Source organism: Lepidochelys kempii, chromosome 12, assembly GCF_965140265.1.
Source record: "Lepidochelys kempii isolate rLepKem1 chromosome 12, rLepKem1.hap2, whole genome shotgun sequence".
Classification (NCBI taxonomy): Eukaryota; Metazoa; Chordata; order Testudines; family Cheloniidae; genus Lepidochelys; species Lepidochelys kempii.
Window position 1 is genome coordinate 8403551 of NC_133267.1, and position 27977 is coordinate 8431527.

The 27977-nt window shown below is 45.1% G+C and overlaps 1 protein-coding gene across 3 annotated transcripts in view; it reads right to left on the reverse strand.

Annotated features, from left to right (window-relative positions):
• GNAO1 (G protein subunit alpha o1) overlaps positions 1 to 27977 on the reverse strand; it is a 299044-nt gene that overhangs the window by 91668 nt on the left and 179399 nt on the right. The gene's annotated exons all lie outside the window — the stretch shown is intronic.

Genomic DNA, 27977 nt, shown 5'->3' on the forward strand with positions numbered 1-27977 from the left:
TATGGGCTGGGCCAAATTCTTTTAGTCATGTGTCACCCCACCGAAGTAAAGAGGATTATCATATGATCAGATAAGTAGAATACAGCCTATTAGACTATTTCAGATTTGTCTACTACTACTTCCTCTTTCCCATGATTTCACACCAGCATACAATGACATTATTGAGAATTCATAATAATAACTACATGCTGCATATGTACATGGTGCGACACAATTTGGATGAAGATAGATATCCTGTCATGATGAATTTACAGTGTATCACAGGATGACCACAAACAAGAGGAGACAACTGCATAGGGAGGGGGAAGAGAGGGGAAGTTACATATGAAACATTTATTTCAACCCAAAACTAACATTTTTGGGGGGTTTTTCAGTGAGAAAAATATCATTTCTGGATTGATTTGAAATTTAATAATTTTTTCCGATTTATTTGGTTCAGCCACCCATCTGAAAAATCAACTATTTGCTCTGCTCTAAGATTCTAGTATCACTTTCTTTTTTATGGCTGTTAAGTGTTGTCCAAAGATCATTTGGAACTCATCATGGACAATATATTCCTAAAAGCATTAATAAAAATGTAATTAGTGTCAGCTGGTGTAAAACACCAAAAAGCTTTGCTAGGATAACAAATTGCATGGTTTCAAGAACTGGTTCATATCTGCCAAATCAGAATCCTCTGTTCACAAACTGATTTCAATAGGGCTTCCCTATGATCTAGTTTCATGTATTTTTATTGATTTCCCTTCCCTATTTTCATAACAGGCAACTTTTCTTTCTTTTTCTAAGAAAAAGGATTTGGGTGACTTTGGCATTTATGAAAGTGAGAGATTAGCAGCCCACGCTCAGGCCCTGCGTAGTGTAGGCACTCAGCCACCTTCTCAGACAGAGTCCTGACAACACACTTTGCTCTCCATCTGCAACTCCCACCCTAGTCATGGGCTTCCACTTGCACCTCAGTCTTGACCTGCCACCCTCATCTTCTATTCCAGTCCAGCATCCTACTTGCACCCTTCATGCCTAGCCCATCAGACCCTGTGCTGTCACAATCCTAGATGTTTCACAGTGAGGGAATGCTGGACACTAGTGTCACGGATGAGCAATCACAAGGGATTTTCAGCCACATTCTGGTCTCATTTACACCAGTGAAAATCTGGAGCAACTGCATTTACTTCAGTGGAGGGTTTTTTCATATTGGTGTAGCCTGGATTAGAATGTGGAACCTGGAATTTGAACTCATCTTTCTAGAGGTGTGACTAGTTAATATGTTATCTCATGGCATCAGTCCAGTTCCCCAGGAAATTTTTCTTATGGTTTTGGCACCCAGAGGAATTTTCTGCAAGTAGGAAATGTCATCTGCATTTGGACAATTCCAAGTGAATGAATGCATTTCGCATGTAATTCATGCTTGTGCAGAGAGCCAGAACTGGCCGTATGCAGCACTCAAAATAAGGCCTAAGTGGGATTTAAATAGTTAATAGGCTTTGCGCTGGCCCTCTGCGTTTTTGGACAGCTGTAAATGGGTCACGTTGCAGCCCACTGTGCTGAGAACAACATGCAGTAGCTGAAGGATATTTTGGAAAGTTTTGCTCTTGGTGACTAGATTGCTGAACGTTAATACACCGAAACACAAACAATTACAGCGAGAGCTAGTTCCGCACAGCTCTGCTGAGAAAGCTGTTCATTAGAATATATAATTAATTTCTTGATGTGGTCTCTGGTCTCGGTGAACCTGTTGAGTGACCTTCGCTTGTAATGCTTTGCCTCAAGTGCTTAAACTGGCCCCAGGGAGAGAGTCCAGTGCATCAGCTGCACTGTATTTGGTTATTCCCAACACAGCTGCTGCATTAGCTGAGCTTCAGACACTGAGCATCCAAGCAGCTGGCAGAGAAGAATAACAGGATAAGGCATCTCGCAGTCAGTGATAAAGTGAGACAAGTCGCTAGGGGAAATTGATAGGAGAGGCAAGACTTCACTGCAGAGAAGTGTGGAGTCCTCAGGGCAGCTTGGCTACTAGCAGATGCAGGGCCACATCCACAGCTGAGGTAAATTGTTGTAGCTCCATTGAAGTCAATGGAATGCCGACAATTTACACAAGAGGAGGATCTGGTCTGAGGACTTTACAATGTAATTCAAAGGGGGAAGCAAGTCATAGCCCCTTACTGCCTGTCAGGGGTCAGGACACTCTCCTACCTGTCAGCCTTTTCTTTTCTTCAATGTCATCAGACAAAAAAGAAACACAGGGGAGGGAATTATTTTTGATTGATTATTTTTGAAAATGATTTTTAAGAGCAGGTTAGACAAACACCTGTCAGGAATTGTCTAAATAATAACTAGTCCTGCCATGAGTGCAGGGGACTGGACTAGATGATCTCTTGAGGTCCCTTCCAGTCCTATGATTCTATGATTCTAAACTCTCTGGACCGAAATCTGTCCCTAGGTAACTGCAGGGACTTCAGGGGAGTTACACAAGTTGTGAACCTGACCCTCCTCGTTCAAATATTGCCTGATTAAATGCCCAAAAGATAGAAAATTCCACATTGTGCCTTTGTTGCCAGCGTTAATTCACTATGCTCGCACCTAACGGTTTTCGTGTTCTCAGAACGGTGAGCAGCTTTGCAAATCGCGCAGGATGAATTGTGCAGGCACAGCTGAATTTAGGATGAGTGTGAAGCCTGTCAAGGGGTGTGTGGGGTGCTTTACAATCCTCCTGAGTTCCATGACATCTCCAGCCAGCTGGGGGCTGGGGTCATCCAGGTAGCACCAAGCCCCAAATTTGTTCGATTCCAAACTCCTGCAAACTTGGCAATGAAACCCAAACTTTAGACCTTAGTGCTATCTGGGTGACACCGACCCTACCGTGCAGTGGGAGCTGACAGATTATTTATCACGTCAGAAAGGGGAACTATGCAAAATTTCAGAACGGGAAACGATGCAAAAATGAGGAGGTTAGTTAAACAGAAATTAAAAGGTACAGTGACTAGAGTGAAATCCCTGCAAGCTGCATGGATGCTTTTCAAAGACACTATAATAGAGGCTCAACTTAAATGTATGCCCCAAATTAAAAAACACAGTAAAAGAACTAAAAAAGAGCCACCGTGACTTAACAACTATGTAAAAGAAGCAGTGAGAGATAAAAAGGCATCTTTTAAAAAGTGGAAGTCAAATCCCAGTGAGGTAAATAGAAAGGAGCATAAACACTGCCAAATTAAATGTAGAAATGTAATAAGAAAAGCCAAAAAGGATTTTTAAAAATAGCTAGCCAAAAACTCAAAAGGTAATAACAAAATGTTTTTTAAGTATATCAGGAGCAGGAAGCCTGCTAAACTACCAGTGGGGTCCCTAGACGATCGAGATACAAAAGGAGCACTTAAAGACGATAAAGTCATCACAGAGAAACTAAATGAATTCTCTGCTTCCGTCTTCACGGCTGAGGATGTTAGGGAGGTTCCCAAACCTGAGCCGTCTTTTGTAGGTGAAAAATCTGAGAAATTGTCACAGGTTGAAGTGTCAATAGAGGAAGTTTTGGAATTAATTGAGAAACTTAACAGTAACAAGTCACCAGATGGCATTCACCCAAGACTTCTGAAAGAACTCAAATGTGAAACTGCAGAACTATTAACTATGGTTTGTAACCTGTCCTTTAAATCAGGTACTGTACCCAATGACTGGAAGATAGCTAATGTAATGCCAATATTTAAGAAGGGCTCTAGAGGTGATCCTGGCAATTACAGACTGGTAAGTCTAACGACAGTACTGGGCAAATTAGTTGAAACAATAGTAAACAATAAAATTGTCAGACACATAGAACATAAATTGTTGTGCAAAAGTCAACATGGTTTCTGTAAAGGGAGATCATGTCTTACTAATCTATTAGAGTTCTTTGAGGGGGTCAACAAACATGTGGACAAGGGGCATCCAGTGGACATAGTGTACTTAGATTTCCAGAAAGCCTTTCACAAGGTCCCTCACCAAAGGCTCTTAGGTAAGTTAAGTTGTCATGGGATAAGAGGGAAGATCCTTTCATGGATTAAGAACTGGTTAAAAGACAGGGACCAAAAGGTAGGAATAAATGGTAAATTTTCAGAATGGAGAGAGGTAACTAGTGGTGTTCCCCAAGGGTCAGTCCTAGGACCAATCCTATTCAACTTATTCATAAATGATCTGGAGAAAGGGGTAAACAGTGAGGTGGCAAAGTTTGCAGATGATACTAAACTGCTCAAGATAATTAAGACCAAAGCAAACTGTGAAGAACTTCAAAAAGATCTCACAAAACTATGTGATTGGGCAATAAAATGGCAAATGAAATTTAATGTGGATAAATGTAAAGTAATACACATTGGAAAAAATAACTCCAACTATACATACAATATGATGGGGGCTAATTTAGCTACAACTAATCAGGAGAAAGATCTTGGAGTCATCATGGATAGTTCTCTGAAGACGTCCGTGCAGTGGTAGTCAAAACAGCAAACGGGATGTTAGAAATAATTAAAAAGGGGATAGAGAATAAGAGAGAGAATATCTTATTGCCCTTATATAAATCCACGGTACACCTGCATCTTGAATACTGTGTACAGATGTGTCCCCTCATCCAAAAAAGATATACTGGCATTAGAAAAGGTTCAGAGAAGGGCAACTAAAATGATTTGGGGTTTGGAACGGGTCACATATGAGGAGAGATTAAAGAGGCTAGGACTTTTCAGCTTGGAAAAGAGGAGACTAAGGGGGGATATGATAGAGGTATATAAAATCATAAGTGGTGTGGAGAAAGTGAATAAGGAAAACTTATTCACTTGTTCCCATAATATAAGAACTAGGGGCCACCAAATGAAATTAATGGGTAACAGGAGGAGGGATAGCTCAGTGGTTTGAGCATTGTCTTGCTAAACCCAAGGTTGTGAGTTCAATCCTTGAGGGGGCCATTTAGGGATCTGGGGCAAAAACTGGGGATTGGTCCTGCTTTGAGCAGGGGGTTGGACTAGATTAATAGATACTAAGGTCAGAAGGGACCATTATGATCATCTAGTCCGACCTCCTGCACAACGCAGGCCACAGAATCTCACCCACCCACTCCTGCGAAAAACCTCTCACCTATGTCTGAGCTATTGAAGTCCTCAAATCATGGTTTAAAGACTTCAAGGAGCAGAGAATCCTCCAGCAAGTGACCCGTGCCTCATGCTACAGAGGAAGGTGAAAGACCTCCAGGGCCTCTTCCAATCTGCCCTGGAGGAAAATTCCTTCCTGACCCCAAATATGGTGATCAGCTAAACCCTGAGCATATGGGCAAGATTCACCAGCCAGATACCCAGGAAAGAATTTTCTGTAGTAACTCTCATCCCACCTCATCTAACATCCCATCACAGGCCAGTGGGCCTATTTACCATGAATATTTAAAGATCAATTGATTACCAAAATCATGTTATCCCATCATACCATCTCCTCCATAAACTTATCAAGTTTAATCTTAAAGTCAGATAGGTCTTTTGCCCCCACTGCTTCCCTTGGAAGGTTATTCCATAAGTTCACTCCTTTGATGGTTAGAAATCTTCGTCTAATTTCAAGTCTAAACTTCCCAATGACCAATTTATATCCATTTGTTCTTGTGTCCACATTGGTACTAAGCTTAAATAATTCCTCTCCCTCTCCGGTATTTATCCCTCTGATATATTTATAGAGAGCAATCATATCTCCCCTCAACCTTCTTTTAGTTAGGCTAAACAAGCCAAGCTCCTTGAGTCTCCTTTCATAAGACAGGTTTTCCATTCCTTGGATCACCCTAGTAGATGACCTCCTGGGGTCCCTTCCAACCCTGATAGTCTATGAAAAGGAAGTTTTTCTTCGCTCAGAGCACAGTCCACCTGTGGAACTCCTTGCCTGAGGAGGTTGTGAAGGCTAGGACTATAACAGGGTTTAAAAGAGAACTGGATAAATTCATGGAGGTTAAGTCCATTAATGGCTATTAGCCAGGACGGGTAAGGAATGGTGTCGCTAGCCTCTGTTTGTCAGAGGGTGGAGACGGATGGTAGGAGAGAGATCATTTGATCATTACCCGTTAGGTTCACTCCCTCTGGAGCACCTGGCATTGGCCGCTGTCAGTAGACAGGATACTGGGCTGGATGGACCTTTAGTCTGACCCAGTATGGCTGTTCTTATGTTCTTACGTCCAGAGGGTGATTAGAAAGGAGGAGAGAGAGGGTGGAGTTTAATGTATCCCTCCATGTTGACATTTCCCATTACCCTCAATGCCAAAATGACTCAGGTTTATCTTGCTGCTTCTCTCACTGGTTCAGAACTAAGGATGTGAAAGAAGGCACCTGAGATATCACGACACAGTGACTGCTATGGCAGAAGGGAAGCTGCAGTATTTTCCTCTCTCCTGCTGTAGAGTTTTACACTAGAGCCAGCAGTCAAATTGCAGTAACATGTCTCTTGACCACAACTAAAACTTCACACCAGCCTCAAGTGGTAGCCACTGACCACTGAGCTACAAATCCCCCTGTCATTGTTATTTATAATTTGTCCTGCGGTAGTGCCCAAAGGACCCAATAAAGGACCTGGTTCCCATTGTGATATGCACCGTGCACACCTATGATGGAAAGACCTTTGCGGTCTCTGCCTCAAAGCGCTTCCGGTCACTTCTGTACAGACAAGCGCTGCAGGATAATGACTAAGAATCAGACTGGGAGACCCATCATCCGTGATTCAGGCGGTTTTTCCAAAAAGACGCTTGTAGAACTGTGTTCCAGCAAAGACTGTATTTTTGATATTTCAGATGACTACAGGGATGGGGTAGCAGCCACTTTGAGTGTGGTCAAGTTAACTTCCACTAGCTTCATAGTTACTTCTCCCATTGCTGAGAACCTGCCATGACCTGGGGATATTAAGTTTAACTGTGCTTCATCTTGCCAAGGTGCACAGATATCCTCCCACCCGTTGCACATCTGTGTAGGGGTGAGGTATAATGTGCTCCTTGCAATCCTGTGAATATACTGACTCTGCAAAGCTACTGCAATTGCCAGTGTGGATGAGAAGGGATAGGGCGTACTCTGTGCCTCTCAAATAGCCAACAGCACTAGTGCTACATAAAGAGGCATGCAAGCTGCACCCTCTTCAAGTAGGGTTTAATAGTGAGGCCAAAATGGAGCTCTCACCAGGGCTCTCCACTTCCACAACACCCTGAATGCAGAGCTCTGCCTTAAAGGCACCACACAAAGTCCTTATCTGCTGAACACTTATGCTGCTAAAGACTCCGTGCACATATGCTGAGTACATAGAGATTTCAGCCGTGGAGACTTCAGCTGCTGAAGACTCTAGCATTCCAGACCAGTGCTCGATGTCTCCAGCCCATAAAGTCTTTATGGGCTGTTGAAACCTCAGCACAGCTCATGAAGACTTCAGTGCATAAAATACTCTGGGCTGAATTCTTGATGCACTGAAGATTTTGTGAACATAAAGACTTCATCACAGATCACCTAGATTTGAATTTCATAGCCAGAAATATTTCTAGCCTCTTAGAGTCGCCACCAATTCCAAAAATAGTGTCTGACACATCCCCAAACCAAGACAAATGAAGAGCCTTGGTAAGTTCAGTTGATCTTGGTGGCTTGTTTCTATCCTAGAGGTCATCTTGCTCCAGCTGATATATTCATAAATAATCCACGTAGTGCTGAGAATGTGAAATTCTTTCCCTCTTTCCAGACTTTTGTAAAAGTTACAAAAACTGCCAGTAGTGAATCTACCTTGGACTGTGATTTTGTTAGATCTCATAGCTTATGTGTGGTCAGTACTTACATGGGGGAGCACAAAGGAAAAGAGAAGAGCCGCAGGAACTGATGTCCCTTTCCCCTCCAAGTCATTATTAAGCCAGCGTCCTGACCAGTTGTGGTCTTAAGGATTCCATTGAACCTTCTGCAAGAGTCAGGATGCTAAAGGCTTTGACCTGACCAAATTCCAACTCAGGTAAGTATAGTTAGTATATTCTGCCTAATTACACTGGTCTTCCAGAGGTTTCTACTGGATACAATGCTCTTCCCATTGTATCCCAAACTGTTTTGCAGAGTTGCTGTGTGCTTTCAACCAGCTGCCATGTTTCAACCCTGGAGATGACTGCATTTCAGTGGCAGATGTGAAAAGATTCCTTTTAATCAGTTTGTAACATGAGCTGGGATCCTAATGGAGGAAAGAGACTATATAAATATAAGTGGTTACCATGAACTCTGTGGTGTCAAAACCATATTTAAAATACTGTACCTTGCCACACTGTCGTAAATCCTTCTCAGCTTTTATGAGACATGCTGGGGATCCTTCTGCCCCTACTCTAGGAGTCTGCGTGCTGAACTAGAGAATTTCTCATATTTGGACCTGCTGTATTATTATTTAAGAGGAGGCCTTTTACTCAAGAAAAGATGTCATTGCATATCTGATTTATGACATGCTGCAGCAGGATATAAACTGAGGACATAAATGAACAGTGATGATGCAGGAGAAATGGAAACAAAACGAGATTTCTGATAGGGCTCCTGTGATAGTGACTATTTGATCCTCATATGGGTCGGATGCCCAGATAAGAACTCAATCTATTTAGCTGAACAAAGAGAAGGTTAAGGGGTGACTTGGTTAGAGTCTATGAATTTTTACACGTGGAACAAATATTTAATAATGGGTTCTTCAATCTAGCAGAGAAAGGTGAAACGTAATCCAATGGCTAGAAGTTGAAGCTAGACAAATTCAGACTGGAAATAAGGCATAATTTTGTAACAGTGGGAGTAATTAATCATAGAATATCAGGGTTGGAAGGGACCTCAGAAGGTCATCTAGTCCAACCCCCTGCTCAAAGCAGGACCGATCCCTGACTAAATCATCCCAGCCAGGGCTTTGTCAAGCCTGACCTTAAAAACTTCTAGGGAAGGAGATTCCACCACCTCCCTAGGTAACGCATTCCAGTGTTTCACCACCCTTCTAGTGAAAAAGTTTTTCCTAATATCCAACCTAAATCTCTCACACTGCAACTTGAGACCATTACTCCTTGTTCTGTCAATCATGGGAACAATTTACTAAGGATCATGGTGGATTATCTATCACGGGCAATTTTTTTCAATTGAGATGGGAAGTTTTTCAGTTTTTCTGCTCTAGGAATTATTTTGGGGGCAGTTCTCTGGCCTGGGTGATACAGGAGGTCAGATGAGATGATCACAGTGGTTCCTTTTGGCCTTGGAATCTGTGAATCTATAAGCAGTCAGGACAGGGAGGTTCTTTGGCACTGACTAACCAGCAGAACCTGCAGCTCCACTTCACCCAGGGGAATTAACTTTTGGGGAGATAAAGCATCTCTCCTAGTGGCTCTGAAAGTGGAGAAAACAGAATCTCGATGGGCAACAGAAGGGGAATTGGAGGTGGAATCATTTAATGTTTCTGCTGTACAGGTTATCCACCAAAAACAGTTTAAAAATAGTTCTTATTTTCCTTTGAGAGTCATTTTATCCAACAAAATCTGGGTTTAAATAGACATAGATGTAGCAGGCAAAATAATAATATAAAAAGCCACTAAGCCTGAACTGAAAGGGCATGGGGCCATCCGTCAATGTGTGCATTTGTTAGCTGACTTAACAAGCAATTAACGATCCAAGAGGAGAAAACACACCTTTTTTTCCCTCTCACTCTCCAGGACACAGCTCTAACTGTGAATGACCTTAACATCTCCAGCCCCCTCTGGGCCCAGCAGGTAGATTTTAAAATATCACCTGGTTGACTTTTCCCCTCCTCCCCCCTGCCTCCTCCCCTATGCTTGGCTCTCCCTCTCTTCCCAAGGGGTTGGGCTTGGAGCCTCCCACCATGATTTGCCATCTGTACTGAAGCGAGCAATTAAATAAAACAAAAAACCCTCACAGTTCCTATCCCACAGGGGTTTTATCTAATGAGCATCCCGGTGGTATTTCAGATATGCAGGAGCTAAAAATATATGGTGGGTCACCCATGGGACTGCTGGAGCGAGAACAAATGCACTGGGAGCTGCAGTGGTTTTTTTGCTCCCTTTCCTTCTCTGTAAGTACAGTTTTCCAGCTGCTCCACAACTGAACCAAGGGCAGAAGCACAGGGAACTGCTCAATGCCCTTCTGTCATACCATTCAGCTGATCAGACCTCCTAGCTTCCTCCTGCAGCTCCTTAGTGACAGATACAGGTGATTTTTTTGGGGGAAAGCCGGTTTGCAAAGGTGCAAATTTTCATTACTTTTATGTTTTACGCATTTGCTTTTTATAAGGGAAGGTAGGGCTGGCAAAAGGCCCTAGTCGGACAGCCCAGGAGACTGAAGTCTCCAAGTTACTCCCACGTAGTAGCCGTGTCCACTTTCTCCCTTCTGTCCCATCCTGTGTACCTCAGTGACGCCCCGGAAAAGGAAAGAGAGTTTAGCCTCTATGCCTTTCTGCACAGTCAGTCATCAAGGAAACCCATTGGGACCACTAGCCTTCTCCCCTGTCTCTTGTCACTACGCTGCTCACGGAAAAATCTCTGGGGAGGTATTGCCTCTCTCTGGCCCCCACCCTGAAAGGCAGATATTTGTGGGGAGCCTGTTCTCACCCGTTTGACAGGGTCTTGGGGGGCTGTGAATGTCTGCCCAGGGAACTGGGATTGCTTAGTCTATGGAAGAGAAGAATGAGGGGGGATTTGATAGCTGCTTTTAACTACCTGAAAGGTGGATCCAAAGAGGATGGATCTAGACTATTCTCAGTGGTAGCAGATGACAGGACAAGGAGTAATGGTCTCAAGTTGCAGTGGGGGAGATTTAGGTTGGATATTAGGAAAAACTTTTTCACTAGAAGGGTGGTGAAACACCGGAATGCGTTACCTAGGGAGGTGGTGGAATCCCCTTCCTTAGAAGTTTTTAAGGTCAGGCTTGACAAAGCCCTGGCTGGAATGATTTAGTTGGGGATTGGTCCTGCTCTGGGCAGGGGGTTGGACTAGATGACCTCCAGAGGTCCCTTCCAACTCTAATATTCTATGATTCCTCTGTCTTCTGTGTCTCACGAGAGTGCGGGGATGTCCTAGGCATTGTTCAAAAGCAAACCTACACCCCAGCTGATGCACTGGAAAGGTTCTGTATTGGTGGTACGGGTTAGAACTTCACAAGACAGTGAAATACATAGACAGTGGTAAAGAAATGGTTTGTTTATTTACTGGGAAGGGAATGATGTGTGTGTATGTGTGTGGTGGACAGTGAGTACAAACTCAGTGAATAAAGAGACAGAGTATGAACCTAACTGTAGTCGTTTAGGCTTCCCCCTTGTACCACTTTCACCAAGTCATGTAAAGTATGTCCATTTAGTTCTTCCATATGCAAATCTATGATTAATTTTGTCCCAGGGAATAGACTGTTCCTGTGTTTAAAGAATTCACTATGTAGCTGGAAGAAAAGGAGTACTTGTGGCACCTTAGAGACTAACCAATTTATTAGAGCATAAGCTTTCGTGAGCTACAGCTCACTTCCTCAGATGCATATCGTGGAAACTGCAGCAGACTTTATATATACACAGAGAATATGAAACAATACCTCCTCCCACCCCACTGTCCTGCTGGTAATAGCTTATCTAAAGTGATCATCAGGTGGGCCATTTCCAGCACAAATCCAGGTTTTCTCACCCTCCACCCCCCCCACACAAATTCACTCTCCTACCAGCAGTATTATTTTTAATCACTAAAACATGCCCAAACACAGGTCAGATTTTTCGGAGAAAGTATCGGGAGGGTAACATAAATAACTCCTGGCTATTCACCCTGTCCCAGCAGGTCAACTCCCATTGACCTTAATGGTGCAGAAGTGGGTCTTATAGAACGGATTAAAATTTTCTTAATTGAATCGTTTTCTGATGAAAAATGCCCTTTTCACAAAGCTGAAATTTTTGGTGAGAATTTCAGTATTGCTGATAAATTTCAGGAAGATGGAGATGAGGCTCCCTGGCTGTCAGCCTGGAAGGTTCTTGTCACTGTTGCTTTCCGCCCGAGAAACTGACAAAAGCTTTGCGGGAGAGCTGGTGGGCTGAGCACCCTGACTTGGCCTTGTCACCTCCTCCTGGCTCCCGGGCTGGAAAGGCAGAGAGCCCTGACTCTCTGTCTCTCCACCTCCTTCTCAGTCCAGGAGCTGAAGAGGCAGAAAGCATGGGGAACATGGAAAGGCTCAGGCTCCTGACCCCCCACATCCCCCTTGGTGTGCCAGCCACCTAAGATGTTCACAGAGGTCTTGATCTAAACACAAGTGGAAGAAGACTATAATGGTGTAGAATATTCTCTTTGAATCTACTTCCCTCAGAAGCCCCCTCATGGTAAATCTTTGCTTTTCTTGCAGAAGGAGAGGGTGTTTACTTGAACTCAGAACATGCTCGTATTAAACTTGCTTAGAGATTTTACAGACGTCTTTTTGACTCCATAAACTGGCGAGCGTAGGTTTAAACAAAAGGGGAATAACAGGGGTAAACGGATCCGGGTTGGAGTGACTGAATGCAGAACATTTCCCGTTTTGATTCACTAAATCCCAGTAAATGTCACCACTGCTGTTATTTACTCTGATTGATCAAGGCTGTCACTTAACCTATCTCAGAGGTACACACCATCTTTCCTCCACTAGCTGGTTGTACTCAAAGCCACATCTCATAAAGTTTCAGTAAAGCCAGGCTGTGTGTGTGGGGTGGAACCCTCCCCGCCCCCCAGCAGAATTAAGTTTTATTAGCAATGCAATAAAAATCAAAAATTTTCCAGCAAGCTGTAATAAGCCAGGGTACAATGTGAAAAGAATAATGACTGAACTCCTTAACACTGGCCAGGAACTGGGGATGGGCCAACTGGTTTCATAAAAATAAGGACTAAGCCAAACTGGCACCGAAGTCCGAGTACGATGCGCCTGGGTGTGTTGCCTTTGGGAACTTCAACCTGGAGCTTCTGGATATAAAAATGGGAGGCTCTGTTGCTTGAGCTAAGGAATAAGGTTCACTAACCATGGAGGCACTTGCAACCTCGTAAATCTGTGTATGTGATCTAGCCACTAGAGGGAGGCAAAGAACACCACTGTGTTCGAGGGGGTTTCACAAACTTCATGAGTTGAGGTTAGAAAAAGTTGATTTAACGTTTTAAATGGCTGCATATCCGATTTCAGGCAGCATCGGAAGCAGAAGCACAGCGGTATCGCACACAGAGCTAGTGTTTTCATGGTATTTCCAGCTTGCATGAAACCTGGAAACAAGGCAAGCCTTGCCAGAAAGCCCATTCTAATGGTATTCCCACCCCACATTCAAGACCCAAGAGTGTGTCTGGGCGCCAGCGAAGCATTGAAACGTTTGGCCCATTAGCAGAACTAAACTGAACATTTTGAAATTTGTGGCTGGAGCATTTAGGGTTGGGGGAGATGCAGCAACGTGCCCCAATTCTTCTCCAGTCTGTGTCCTCCTTATCCATGCTTCCTTCTGCCTTTGTAACATTTTCTGTTGGCCTCCCACTGCTGAGGGACACTTGAATTTATGACTGCACAATCTGAGACCCAGGTAAAACACCTGATTTGTAACAAGTGCTTAGCACCTGTTTTCTTAAAGGCAGGCCAGTTTAAAGTGTCTCCAGCAGGACACCCCAAAATTTATAGTCACTTTTGAAAATTTAGGCCTACATTCTGGTAGCCCTTTTGTTTGGAAAGCACCTGATTTCAATCTCAATCATACTGATGTCCATTAGGAATAACTCTGCTGAAATCAATGGTGTTATACCGGGGTAAAACTCAAGATGCTTGCCAGACTAATTCACATCACACAGCAGAACGAAGCCTAACAACAACATTCAACTAGAGTAAAGCAGCTGTCTACAATGCCATGCTAACCACCTTGTGTCTTATTTGTATAAAACTGTTCACAAGAAGTGCAGACTATGTAGGCGCCAAGGGAAAGCCCTTCTGTCTCTGGTGACAGCAGAGGGTATCATCATAATTTTATAGACTAAACATGAAACAACGGCTACAGCGATGTGCAGATATCTTCCTCTGAGGCTGTGCCATATGCCTGACAGAGCAATAAGAGCCTTATTCCCTTGCTAACTTTCATATTCCACAGGAGATAAGACAATTCCACTACTTCTGGTTCTGTCTTTTTCTCCCAGCAACTTTTGTATTTTTAGTATTCACTCCATAATTTCTATGTTGAAGCCTGTTTATTGTACACCACTACATACAATGCTCATTGCTTTACACTTAGGGAAATAATGAAAAACAATAATATTACATATTCATAGATTCCAAGGCCAGAAAGAACCATTGTGATCATCTAGTCTGACCTATGTAACACAGGCCAGAGAATTTCCCCAAAATAATTCCTAGAGCGGAGCTTTTTGAAAAACCTCCAATCTTAATTTTAAAATTGTTAGTGTTGGAGAATCCACCATAACCCTTGGTAAATTGTTCCCATAGTCAATAACCATCACTGTTAAAAATGAATGCCTTATTTCCAGATTGAGTCTGCCTAGCTTCAACTTCTGGCCAGAAGACAGTGTTATATCCTTGTCTGCTAGATTGAAGAGCTCATGATCAAATATTTTTTCCCCATGTAGATACTTCTAGACTGTGATTAAGTCATCCCTTACACTTCTGTTTAAGCTAAACGATTAGAGTTGTTATAGCTCTAAAGGATTCCAAAGCACTATGTAATATGAGAGAACGGCTTCCCTCATTACTAAAGTGCAGCCACCTCTGGCAACAGCAGTTTAACAACAGACTGCAATGCAATAGGAAGTGAATTACATACATTTTGGCTGGGACACCAAGAGTTAACACACTTTTTCTTGGTTACAAGCAGCAAGGAGTTCAGAAGGATGTCGTATCTGGCGGACAAATGTTGTATGCAGCAGATTTAATATTTCCAAACGTGGAATTATGGAAGGTGTTGTTCAGTATGAGAAATGGCTATTCACGCTATTCCTCTGTATCTCTGATCCAAAAATGTGGTATTTTTTTCTTAAAAGTATGTTGTGAGCTATTAGTTGCAGGTCTGAAATACTGTCATAACTACCATCATTTCTTGTTGGCCAATAGAATTACAATACCTGCCATGGCTGTCACCAGCAGAGTATGCACGATGATCTTTCTGAGACTGGCAGAGTGTAGAAAGGGTAGATGGGATGTGATGAGTGTGAGCTAACAGCTGGACTGCTTGTTTGCATGACACATAGAGACATTTCCTTGCTCATTTTAGATATCATTATACTCTGGATTGTTTAAATCCATTCTTCTCACTTCAAGGCAGTAGATGAGAGGTGGATACTTCAGAATGTCCTAAATATGTGAAGCAAAGATTCACTTCAGCATTTTTAATCAGATGCAGATAGTCCAGAAGAACATTACCACTTAGAGGGTGACATGCTTAATACAGTATTGGAAGGTGCTCAGATACTCCGGTGATGAGGGTGGCATAAAAACCTATATAGAGCAGAGAATGAGATCCTGGTAATGTGGTTCTGCTACACCCCCCTCCTCCTCTGTATGATGTGGTTTTAGAATTCTTATATGCAAGATAAGAAAGTGTCCATTAAATTAAACAGCTTTGAAGTGTTCATATTGGAGGAAGCGTTAAGGAATTATATGGCTTCCCATCCTGGGAGAACAGGAGGGGAATCTGGATATTATATACCTTGGGGAAAATAAACCACTGTCTTGCATTCATATAGCACCTTGAAATCCAAAGGGTCCCAAAGCATTTTACAAACTACATGCACACACTGTTTAACTGTGAAGGAACTTCCTGACCACTGAAATGCAGCTAATTCTGGGGTGGATCATGGCAGCTATTTAACAGTACACAACACTTCTACACAAAAGTTTAGGGCCTGACAGAGAATAGCAGATCCGTTTGAAATGGAGGTGGAATTTAGGCCAGTAATTTATAAAATATAATTGCCAAAACTAGAAAATAGGACACCAGCATGAAAATCCACCAATTTTGCAAACAGTAGGATGGTTCTTTATCTTGTTGTAAGGGTCACAACATCTTCAGCACCACAGTATCTCTAGCAGCATGTTGGGGTTTGGTTCACTACGACTCAAGGGAAGAATCCCACCTATACTGATTTCTGAATGCCACTTGCTGCAGAATCTGTGTTCCCTTTGGGGGAATATACCAGGCCCCAGACTTCCCAGTTTGAATGATCTGAAAAGATCACAGCTGTAGGGGCAATGCTGGGTGGGGTGGGGTGGGGGTGGTATATAATAGTTACGGGAAAGGATGTAAGGAGAGTGGCTGATGATCAGCTATATGGAGAGAAATAATGGTTCTAACTGAAGGCCAACAAAGATCTTGGTAGTTGTCAGAAGTTGGATCTAGGTTCAGTATTTAAAGGAAGACGACTGCTTCTAGCCTGTACAGTTCTCATTCTTTTAGCCTTCTTAAGAACTCCCATGTTAATGATCTACCAGGCAATTGCTTATGGATGATGGACAGGGATAACATTGATTTTGATACGAGACCTTCTTTATCCTATAGGAAAAAGGGGCACTGTCTTTTGAAGAGAAAAGAAAATGTCACCTAGAGAGGCAGTATTCAGAATACAAAGCAACTGGATATTTAGAGAGAGACTGACATTTTTTACATCTGTGGCTAAATGCCGCTCATGTATGATGATTTATAGGGCACTGTCTTCCCGCTGAGAAGCCATGCAGTGCTGGAACCTAGTAATTAGTTTAATGCTCAGAGCTGGATGCTGAAAGGTGGGTACTAATATCTACTCTACAATTAATGTAACAGATTTGTCACTGCACAGCACGGCTCTGGACAAAGTCTGTGGGTTGCTGTGGACTGCCCCTGAGAAGTCTTCATTAGCATGATCAGAAGTACTTTCCCGGTTTTTTAATCCTGCTTCTGCCTGGAGACGAGGGGTGATGGTAGTCTTCTCAGGGGACAGCGTGGATAGAAAAGGGAGTGCTTTTTCCTTCACCCTTGCTAAATTTCAGCTCCCTACAGGAAACCATCTCTACCTCCCTCCTCTAGACTGTGTAAACCCCCCATTCCTCCCTGAGTATCTATAGTGCCCATCACTGAAATATCTACAGCAGTAGGTTTGTGGTGAAGCCTCTTACGACTTCAAAGAGGTCTCTGGCTCTCCCAAGCCAAACTGACTATTTCCTTTTGGTGACTGGCCTGAGGTGATGTCACTTCTTGCAGATATTAACTCAATATACCAGTGACCAACAAGACAAAGAATGATTGCTTGGAATTTGTTTTGTCCCCTGAGCTTGGTGCTGTTGCCTGGAATGAATTCTAATTTTAATCTAGACTCAGCATATAAACTCCTCTGGTCCTCCTAGTCCTGCACTCCCTATTCACAACACTTATGGCTACACAGAAGAGCTGACATTGAGGCATCTTAGCTATTACAGCTGATGAGATTTAGCATTAAATTGTATTAAAGGGAAGCTACAAGTTAAAACTATTAATGGGTTAAAAAAGAATTAGATAAATTGATGGAGGATAGGTAAATCAATGGCTATTAGCCAAGATCATCAAGGATGCAACCCCATGCTCTCGGTGTCCCTAAACCTCTGATTGCCAGAAGCTGGGACTAGATGACAGGGGAAGATGACACTGTAATTGCCCTGTTCTGTTCATTCCCTCTGAAGCACCTGGCACCGGCTGCTAGCAGAAGACAGGACAGTGGGCTAGAGGGACCCCATATGGCCATTCAAGTGCACTTAAGTAAAATCTTTAAGGGCCAATTTTTCAAAGAAGGGCTCATTTTAGTCTCCATTTGTGCACACGCAACTATGTTCATGCAGCTTTTGAGCATTACCACTTTGGCACATCGGAGGCACAATTTACACATGCCTGTCCCCAGATCTGTAGGAGCAAGGGCAATTCGGGGTGTGTAAAGTCTAAAAGGAGGGGCCATGGCTGAAGACTTTGGTCCCTAAAAGCTTTTTAGGTCCCTGGGTGAGCACCTGAATAACCAAAGTAATCTCTTCTTACTCCTCCTCTGGTGGGAGCAGGGATTAGCATACGCAGAGAAATCCACCTACCCCCCCACTGAGTTACCTCACACCTGTGTCATTCAAAGAGAGAAGTGACTGGGTTAGTGTATGGTGTTATGGCATGGAGGTCGCTCCAGTTTACCCTTTGTGGTCAGGCGTGGCACTGCAGGTGACCCCCTACCACAAGTTCCCCTCACCTGGAGTATAAACAAGTTCCAGACTGCCTTTCTAGTATTAAAGAGTGCTCTCTTCGGAGGGTCTCAGTGATGGAGCTGCCTACAGAGGACTTGAAGCCTAGACTTGCTAAATGAGCTAATCAGAGACACTGGCTGTGGGGAGGGAGCCTCAAGCAGCTGGTTCCTTATAAGAGAGCTGAAGCAGTTGTTGCAGGGAGTCAGCTCCGAGCAGGACAGCTGCAAGCCGAACCCCAGGGCGGGTCGCCCCCCTAAGAACTCATCAAACAAGGACTCAGTGAGGGACCCTTTCGCTCCGCCAGGCTCTGAGGTAAAAGCTATGCCGCGGGGCCTGATTTTTGGGACTTGGCGTTTTACCTTTGCGTCGACCCAGACGCCAGTAAGGGTGGTGATTGGACAAGCAAGTGTGTGGAGGATCTGTAAACGGGCCTGGAAGAGGGAGAATGAAGAGCAGTGCAGAGGCACCCTGGCCACAAGAGGGCGCACGGGGGCCAACTCATGTAAGTCTCACTTAGCTAAGAGGAAAGGTCAACACGAAAACGTAAACGAAAGCTTCAGACGGCTATTCCACCGGGAACGCTCTGCCCTTGGGTTAATCAGTCTCATGTCTCTCCCCTTGAGCACCCTAAGGCTGAATTCCCTGGCCGGAGCTTGGGTTGCCGCTGGGCGCGTGGCCAGATGACAGTCTTTCCCTCCCCAGTGCATTGCTCTCTGCTGAGCCGGGAGGTCCCATGCCCAGTTCATGCTCCAAACCCTTTATTAGGCCCAGGTGCTCCTTATCTAATTAACTGTCACCCTGCTGCCTAGGCAACTAGCCACAGGTGGGTTAACTAGCCACAGGTGGATCTGGCTTGGCTCATTCTCCTCAGTGAAACCTGTCACATGCAGTGGCGGATTACTGCACAGGCCAACGGGGCGCGTGCAGTGATGAGCTGCCAAAATCTTAACAACGGGTTCCCTCCTCACCCCACGAGGGGGTCGTTGCCCACCCCCCAGGACTCCTGCCCCATCCACCCCCCTCCCCTGTCCCCTGACTGCCCCCAGAACCGGGCAGGAGGGTCTCGTGGGCCACCATAGTGGGTGCCCACCCCTAAGAGCCAGAGGCACCTGTCGGGGGGGGGGGCGAGGTGGGGAGTCCTGGAGGTGCTTACTTGGGGCAGCTCCCAGGAAGCATCCAGCAGGTCCCTCTGGCTCCTAGGGGCAGGGGAGCGTAGCTAGGGGAGGAGCAGGGGGAGCAGCCGCTCCCCCCACTGATCACATCAAAAGTGGCACTGTAGGCGCCGACTCCCTGGGTGCTCCGGGGCTGGAGCACCCACGGGGAGAATTTGGTGGGTGCAGAGCACCCACAGGCAGCTCCCTGCCCCGCCCCGCCCCGTCCCCAGCCCCACCCCGCGCCCGGCCCCAGATCACCACACCTCCGCTCCGCCTCCTCCCCTGAACGTGCCGCCCCGCTCTGCTTCTCCGCCCCCTCCCCCGGCTTCCCGCGAACCAGCTGTTCGGCGGGAAGCCTGGGAGGGATGAGAAGCAGGCAGAGGCTTCCCACTCAGGCCGAGGGAGGCGGACGTGAGCTGGGGTGGGTAACAGTTCCCCTGCGCGCCCTCCCCGCTCCCCCCCCCCGGGTTACCTGCTGCAGCACGAGTGACCCTCCTCGCGCCCCCTCACCCCAGCTCACCTCCGCCTCCCTGGGCCTGAGTGCGAAGCCGCCGCCTGCTTCTCAGCCCGCCCCAGCTTCCCGCGCGACCAGCTGATTCGCGGGAAGCCTGGGGGGGCGGAGAAGCAGAGCGGGGCGGCGCGTTCAGGGGGAGGAGGCGGAGGTGAGCTGGGGCCGGGAGTGGGGCAGGGAGCTGCCAGTGGGTGCTCTGCACCCACCAAATTTTCCCCTTGGGTGCTCCAGGGCTGGAGCACCCATGGAGTCAGCACCTAAGGTGCCACTTTTGGGAGGTTAAATTTAGAAGCCCTTTTGGAACCGGTTCTAAAAGGGCTTCTAAATTTAACAACCTGTGAACCGGCTCTAGCTCACCACTGGGCGCGTGCCCAGGTGGGTGTGATTCCCAGCTTCTGCAGAGATAAAGCTAGAGTGCTAAAAACAGTAGTGTAGCAGGGCTAGGACAGGCCGCGGTGAGCGGCACTATGGCTTAGCTGAGCTGAGCAACCCACCTGAAACCTGTGGCTATATACTCCGCATGGCTACCGATGAATCACCAGCTCTCCATCTAGTTTTGTTAACATAACCATGAACAATCCCCGAGAAGCGATGATGTAAGCCCCGGACATGTTCGCAGCATGTATGGACGCTGTGGGCCACATTGTCACTCAGGCCTGGATCCTCAGAGGTACGTAGGTGCCTTATTCCCACTAATTTCCATAGCAGCTAGGTGCCTTAAGCTACCTGTGAGGATGTGGGCTCTAGTGGCTCCCATTGTGACACTTAGGGCCAGCTCAGTAACCAACATGCCCCCCAGGTACTGAGCTCTGTTGGGTACGTGGGCACGTATTGTGGGGCCTCATTTGGAGCTCAGCTCTTCTGAAAACCTGGCACTGGCCTGTCTTTAACACATTATTATTCCAGCGGCAACCCTTTAAAAAAGGCTATCTGGGCCTCAGCAGAAGTAATTCCACCCCTGTTTTCACTTTTCCCTCTGGACATCCTTCACCTCCTAACATGATTTGTTTGCTTTCATAAAAAAATCGGAAGTCTAACAATTACAGGTAAACTCCTCAGAAGTGTCTAAGTCATGGCAGTGCTTTTTGAAAGCGTGGCCCTGTATTTCTTCAAACAATCAGAAAAGGGCATACTGTACAATGTGAAGCCCTTTGGCCTCACTGTTTTGAAATGCCTAATTTCTAGGATAAGCAAAATGGATTCACTTTTCCCTGAACTCTTCATGAATGGCCCAGGAAGAACAGCCCAGGGAATGGAACTTATTTGTGCAGAACACAAGCGGGTTGCAGCACTTGTGCCATGTGCTATGCACACTAACTAAATGAAAAACATGTCACACAGCTGGCTTGGGGTGTGCAATGCCTCCATTCAAAGATATGTCAGTAGCTAGCTGTGATCATGTCACAGCCAAAAAGTAGTTGTGCGATATGCTTTTCATTTCATGCGTGCAATATATCACCAAATCTGTAACCCTTGCTTTTGAAACCTACCCTTTGCTCCTGAGTAAACGTGAACTTATAAAGGTTCCAATACAGGAGATGCATGACTCTAAGCAATAGGCAAACGTCGTCTTTGAGTAACCCAGCATGGAACAATCTTTCCACCTATCTCTTGTGATCCTGCTTTTTAACACAGATATAAATATGTGTCAGATCGTTTTAGCCCTGGTCAAGGTGAGATCCTGCATAAACTCAGATTGGAGTGTAATGAAAGAGGCTAGGGAACTAGAGCTAAAACAAAGCATTTTGAACCCACAATATGTGCTTAAGCATAGTCGCCATAAACTAGCTTTTGGCTGAACGCTGAGGAAGTTTTTGAGCACCATAGTGCTGTAAACCTCTCCCAGAACCGAGACCCAAATACATGTTACAGGCTGGAAATAATTCAGAGAGATTTGTGCATGGGCCTCAATGACATAGAAATTAAACCCTGATGAGCAGAGATAAGCAAGCTGCCCCTTAACATAGCTCAGGCACTTCACACACTAGCTTGCATTTGCTTATTCGCTGCTTTTATTTTTACACTGCTGGAGAAACAATCACCCTCATTGTCACATTTCATGTTTTGCAAGACAGATAAAAACTTTTCCCAATCCCTTGGTGGGGTGAGAGTTGGATGGGTAAGAAAGAGGCGAGGGAGGAGGAGGAGGAAATCCTGTGGGTTTTAGTCAATCTGTTCTGCAGTCAGTCTGTCTCATCTCTGACACCCATAAAGCCTGATTTTTCTGTCTGCTGAGTGCTGTGCAAATAATGTTAACTCCCAAGCTTCTGAACATCTATTCTATCAAAGTCGCTTCTAAAGGCTTTGGAATCAGATCAGTGCCCATCCTTCCTCCAACAGGCTCGGAATGAGAAGATAGATTCCGTGTCTGAGGGTATGCCTTCACGGCGGGGTTCACTCCGTTTCTTACTCAGCTATTGCTTCTAGTCCCCCTCCTGCACACACGCTAAACCTTCTCACCTGAGTTTGGTGGAGCTTTAGCCCAACCTAGCTGCCTTGTCTGGGACCGTAGGCTAAAGCCTGAGTAAGAATTTCACTGGGATAGTATCCTACTCCCTTAGCAAACAGAACACAGGCTGGATCACTCGAGTGCTGATAGTCCTCTAATGCCTTCCCACAATTCCCTCATGTGCCCAGGGCAAGCCAGTTCTCCAACAATTCACTGGGACAGAATCACAGAGTGGCTCAACTTATTGCAGCACAAAAAACCATGGGATGTGTCCCCAGAAGTCCTAGGGACATCCATAGCGCAACACCCGTGAGGACGCAGGCCTGGCTTTGCAGTGTGACTACTCGCTCCCAGGCGAGGCTAACCTGGGAGCTCAGACCTAGCAGCTGATCACCCAGAGTTAATGCTGCAGTGAAGACATACCGTTAGGGGCCTTGCCCTTTTTCTTTTCAACTGGTATCTCAGTGTGCTGTGGAGAGCACCTCCCCCTTCATTCTAATCCCTTTTCTACTGTTGTGTCTTCCATAAGAATCATACAGATCAGAAATGGAAAAAGATCTACTCCCCCTGACTCACCCCCTGCAGTCAGTGTAGGATTGTTCCCTATAGTATATTCTCCACTGCTTCGTCCAGTCTAATTGTAAATAACTCAAGCAATGCGGAATCCACTGCTTCTCATGACAGGCATTTGGAATTGGATTGCAGGAGAATCACACAATTATTGACACATAGTGTTCCATATAACCACACTTGTCTAAGGCAAGGCACAAACGGATTTCAACTTCAATATTAGGTAATGGGACAGTCCATAAAATAAGACAGACAGACAGATGTTGTTTTTATGGCAGCTGACGAAGGAGAGGCAGAAGTAGGTAATGGGCCCTTTGTGTTTGGATATCTTAGATGCCACTCTATGTATTTTATTATTTATCCTTCTGGCACACAAATAGTATCAAAGAATTTCAGACACAAAAGGCCTGTAAGCTACTGTAATTGTGTTTGTCCTACACCCTTATAACCATGTCATTATGTAGCTGTAGGAGATCAAGCCAACAATGATCTGAAAAGGAACTCAGTTTATTTTACCCTGAGTGAATGAGGAAGACTCTTTTGCTATAACAGGGATGCACCAGAGCAGATTTACACAAGTAATGGAAGGTTTCAGAGTAGCAGCCGTGTTAGTCTGTATTCACAAAAAGAAAAAGAGTACTTGTGGCACCTTAGAGACTAACCAATTTATTTGAGCATAAGCTTTCGTGAGCTACAGCTTACTTCATCGGATGCATTCAATGGAAAATACAGTGAGATTTATATACACACAGAACATGAAAAAATGGGTGTTTATCATGCACACTGTAAGGAGAGTGATCACTTAAGATGAGCTATTACCAGCAGGAGAGTGGGGGGGGGGGGAGAAAACCCGTAATGGTTTAACACAAAGAAAGATGTGTGTGCATTTTGATAGGCGGGGCTTACCCAGGCACCATCTTGCTGGAGGAGAGATTTGAGTAAAGAAGAGGCCTCGTGCTGTCACAAGGACAGCATGGTCAAAGGCAACGGTGGCTGGTGAGCTTTGGGTCAGGTGGGATATAGCAGAAGAAAAAAAGCTTGGTGCCCTGTGTAACCTACCTTGGCCCTGGAGTCCCTGCCAGATGCACTGGGGCACGTAAAACCTGGTCCCTGCAGTCTTTGCCTGGAGTGAAGGGGTGTAAATTGTAGAGGGCTCTAAAGTTTCACCCAGCTCTACATTAATGCAAGCTAAGTACCTTTGAGAGTGGGCCAGCAAGGTCTATATGGGGCCTTAAGAGCTCACTACAGTCCCAGCAGCCTGTGGTTTGGGCGGTGAATTAAGGGCCACAACCCCACTGAAAATCACTACGGCTTTACCTTCTGCCACTGGTCAGAGGGAGGGGACCATTCCCTGAACAACAGTAGCTGTGGGTAATCTAAATCTTACAGCAGCAACAGTAAGTCCCCCACTAAAAGGGACTTCATGGTCTGTTTAAGTTGAAGTTAAGGTACCTAATGTAATTGGAGCAGCAAAAGATGTGCTCACGTATTAGGCAACTATACATGGTTATCTTAAAATGATCCAAATTCTGGGTATAAAGTGGACCCCAAATCAAACCCTAAATGAACTGCTGACGGTATCATTCAGACATAGCAAGAAATTCCTTCTGAGATCTGGTTGGTTAATGGTATAACATGGAAGCTAATGGACTGGCAGTAGCATAGCAAAGTGGATGGGATCCATGTTGTGATTTGAAGGACATGACTGCTGAAATACTTTTAGCAGGGTTGGAATCTTGTCTATCGGCCTATGGTACCTATATGGTCTTCGTCATCATAGCAAGCGAGTGCCTCACTATCTTTAAGTTCATAGACTATAAAGGCAGAAATGACCTCTTGATCACCTAGTCTAGCCTCCTGCATAACACAGGACAGAGAACTTCCCAGCAGTAATTAATTAATTCCTGTTTGAGCTAGAACTTTTAGAAGAACATCCAATCTTGATTTCAACATTGCCAGCAATGGAGAATCCACCACAACCTTTGGTAAGTTGTTTCAATAGTTAATTACCCTCACTGTTAAACATTTGTGCCTTATTTCCAGTGTGAATTTGTCTAGCTTCAACTTCCAACCACTGGAGCTTGTCGCAGCTTTGGTTTTTTTGTTTGTCATGCGGGTACTTTATAACCTGCAATAAAATCTCCCCTTTGTAAGGCTAAATAGATTGAGCTCCTTGAGTCTCTTGCTATAAGGCTTCTGTCTGAAATGGACTCATCATTGTATTTAAATATAATGGGCTCGATTCTCCTCCAATTTATACCAGTGTAAAGCAGGAATAACTCCATTAGAGTCAATGGATTTTACACTGGTGTAATACTGGTGCAAGTCAGATAACAATCAGGCCCCCTGAGGGTGAAGGTGGAGAATGAGAAAAGACATTTCTAAGAAATAAACGAAGAGCTGAATAAATTTACCCACCCAGTGTGCAGCCAGAGGGAAAGAGAACTGCCAGTAATGGCCAATCTAATCATTACAGAGCAAGAACCAACAAAGCTGAATACTTTAATTAGAGCTTCCTTGGCTGGCTAACTATGAAGAAGACTGTATATTAGTAACAAAACTCTGGGATGGGAAAGACTCATTCTGGAGTGGCGTTGTCTGTGTCTGAACATGAGATCAGTGGGTAGGACTCTAGCTCATTATTATAATAATCCTCTTCCCCTAAATGCCTGTTATTGATTCCCTTTACCATATTAAATTCACCCCCTCCATCTCAGAACACACTTTGGACCTGAGAAGAAGGTTTCACATTGTTCAATGGGTTCCCGACAGAGCTTTCTTCTCAGCCTTTTCCCCTGCCCTAGGCTCGCCTGTGAAAACTCTACTTAGGTTTCTACTCACAATTGCCAAATAAGAATGAGTGAGGATTCTTTTGTGCACAGAGGACAGCAAAACAGATGGAGTCCTTCTAGGGACTCTGAGATGAAGAGCATTGCTACCTATTTCCAGAAAGCACATCTGTATTTCTTGTCCTCATTCCTTGTTAACTTTTTCAGGATTTCCCTTGATGAAATACTAAAGCTTAGCATTATGCTACAGTTAAGGTACCGAAGTCAGTTCATCACTGGAAATCTTTAAGACTGGATGTCTTTCTGAAAGATACGCTGTAGTCCAACCAGAAGTTATGGGTCCCATGCGGAAAATACTGGGAAGGTTCCTTGGCCTGTATTACGCAGGAAGATGATCATATGGGTCCCTTAGAACCTTAAAATGAAGAATCTATAATGGTTTCGGTTCCAGCCCCAATTTTAGTTGATTAAATTTTTTGGAAGGTGTCACTTTCTGGCTTGGTCTGGGCCAGAAGTTGGAATGTGTTTTGTGTGGAAAGTTTGAGCAAAAACAATTCAGCCATTTCCCTGCATTATTAAAAAAAAATCAACGTGACATTTGTTTTAGTACAGTCCCGGTGAGCGGTGCTGGAACAATTTGTATCGTGGGGGTAGAGCCATTGAACGAAACTGCAAACCCTGTATCTGATGGAAACCACTTCAAGCCAGGGGGTGCGGCAGCACCCTTAGTTCCAGCACCTATGGTCCTGGTGCCTAAATGGATGATGGCACAAAGCTGAAATTTGGCTGAGAAACCGTTCTCATGAAGGAGAAATGCCTTGGAGTGTTTGGTGAAAACTGGCTTTGATTTCACTGAGTTATGAGCCTTTGAAGCTCACTTGCTGTATGTGTACAGGACATTTGGAGCTCCTTTTATTTTCATTGTCATAAGAGTCCAGGACATATTTCTGCATTTAGAGCCACAGCGTCAGATGGTATAAACTGGTGTCACTCAGTTGCAATCACCAAAACAATGCCAGTTGACTCCAGTGGAGGATCCGGCCCTTAGGATCCAAATCTACTCTCAGTGACACTGGTGTAAATCTGGAGTAAGTCAGTGGAATTCCGTGGAGGGACTCCAGCTTTACACCAGTATCAATGAGCCCAGAATTTGGCTCTCAGACTTTTCCTATGATCCGTTCTCTTCTCTCCAAGCTACAGGGTGCATTTGAATAATGCAGGGACCGAGTGTGCCATTTCGGCACAGCCCAGAGTAGGAGAGGTGTGGAGTGGCACTCTCTCGGGGAGAACTGGGATTCAAGGATCCAGAATGCCTTCAGGAGCTCTCAGGAGTGCAGGGGGGTGGAGCTCTGCTTGCTAGTGTTTAAGGTGGGTGGCCCCGTAGCTCCACCTCCTTTCTGCTCACTTTGGGATGCCCCCTGGGAAGTATGGCGCTTTCCTGAGCACAAGGACTGGAATTCTGCCTGGCCTTTGCATGGGCTACACAAGCTGGAGGTGCCTTTCATTAAGCACCGGGCATAATCCAGCCCTCAGTCAGCAGCCAAGTGTTATATATTTCCTTCCTCACCAGCAGCACAGCCTCCTCGAGTGCAAATCAGGGAATGAGGCGGGTAGTTGTGATTCCTTAAGCATATGTGCACAGCACAGCCTTCCTTGGTGCAGCTCAAGGCATAAGAGGGGTAGTTGTGACAATAACTGGCCTATGTGTGCCAGCAAAGGTTCAGTCCGTGTCGTTCTAATCACGCCGTGCTGTGATGGGAAAGTGCTTTGCCATGCACAGGTCATGAAAAACAGTTTGAGGGGCTTTTGTTTGTCTCGTGCGCCCAATGAGAAGATGCAATGTGTGTGTCTCGCACTATAGGATATTATAACAGAGTATTTGTGAAACAAGGATGTGATCATGCACTTAAAGGGCTCCCTTGAGCCATGGAGGCCCGGCTGAGCATTAAGGGCAGCGTGGAATGACACTCCCTCCCCCTGAGCTACCCGGGGCAATGCATAAAGCTTTACTTCGTCACCCAAGTTGTCTTGCTGGCTGGGGGCTGGGCCATGGCCTCCGCTCACCTTTATTCCCCGTGGGATGCTGTGCACCTCTGCGGAGCTGGGATTCCTGGAGGCCTCACCCACACTGCACATGCATGTCTGTCCAATAAGCATGCTGACCAGTATTGACTCACTGTTTACATGTATTCCCCATCTGTCTGTATCTACCTGTTGTCTCTTGTCTTGTACTTAGATTGGGGGGCAGGAACTGTCTTTTTTTTTTTTTTGGTTTGTTCTCTGTTTGCACAGCACCTAGCACGCTGTGGTCCTGGTGCATGACGTTTGCTA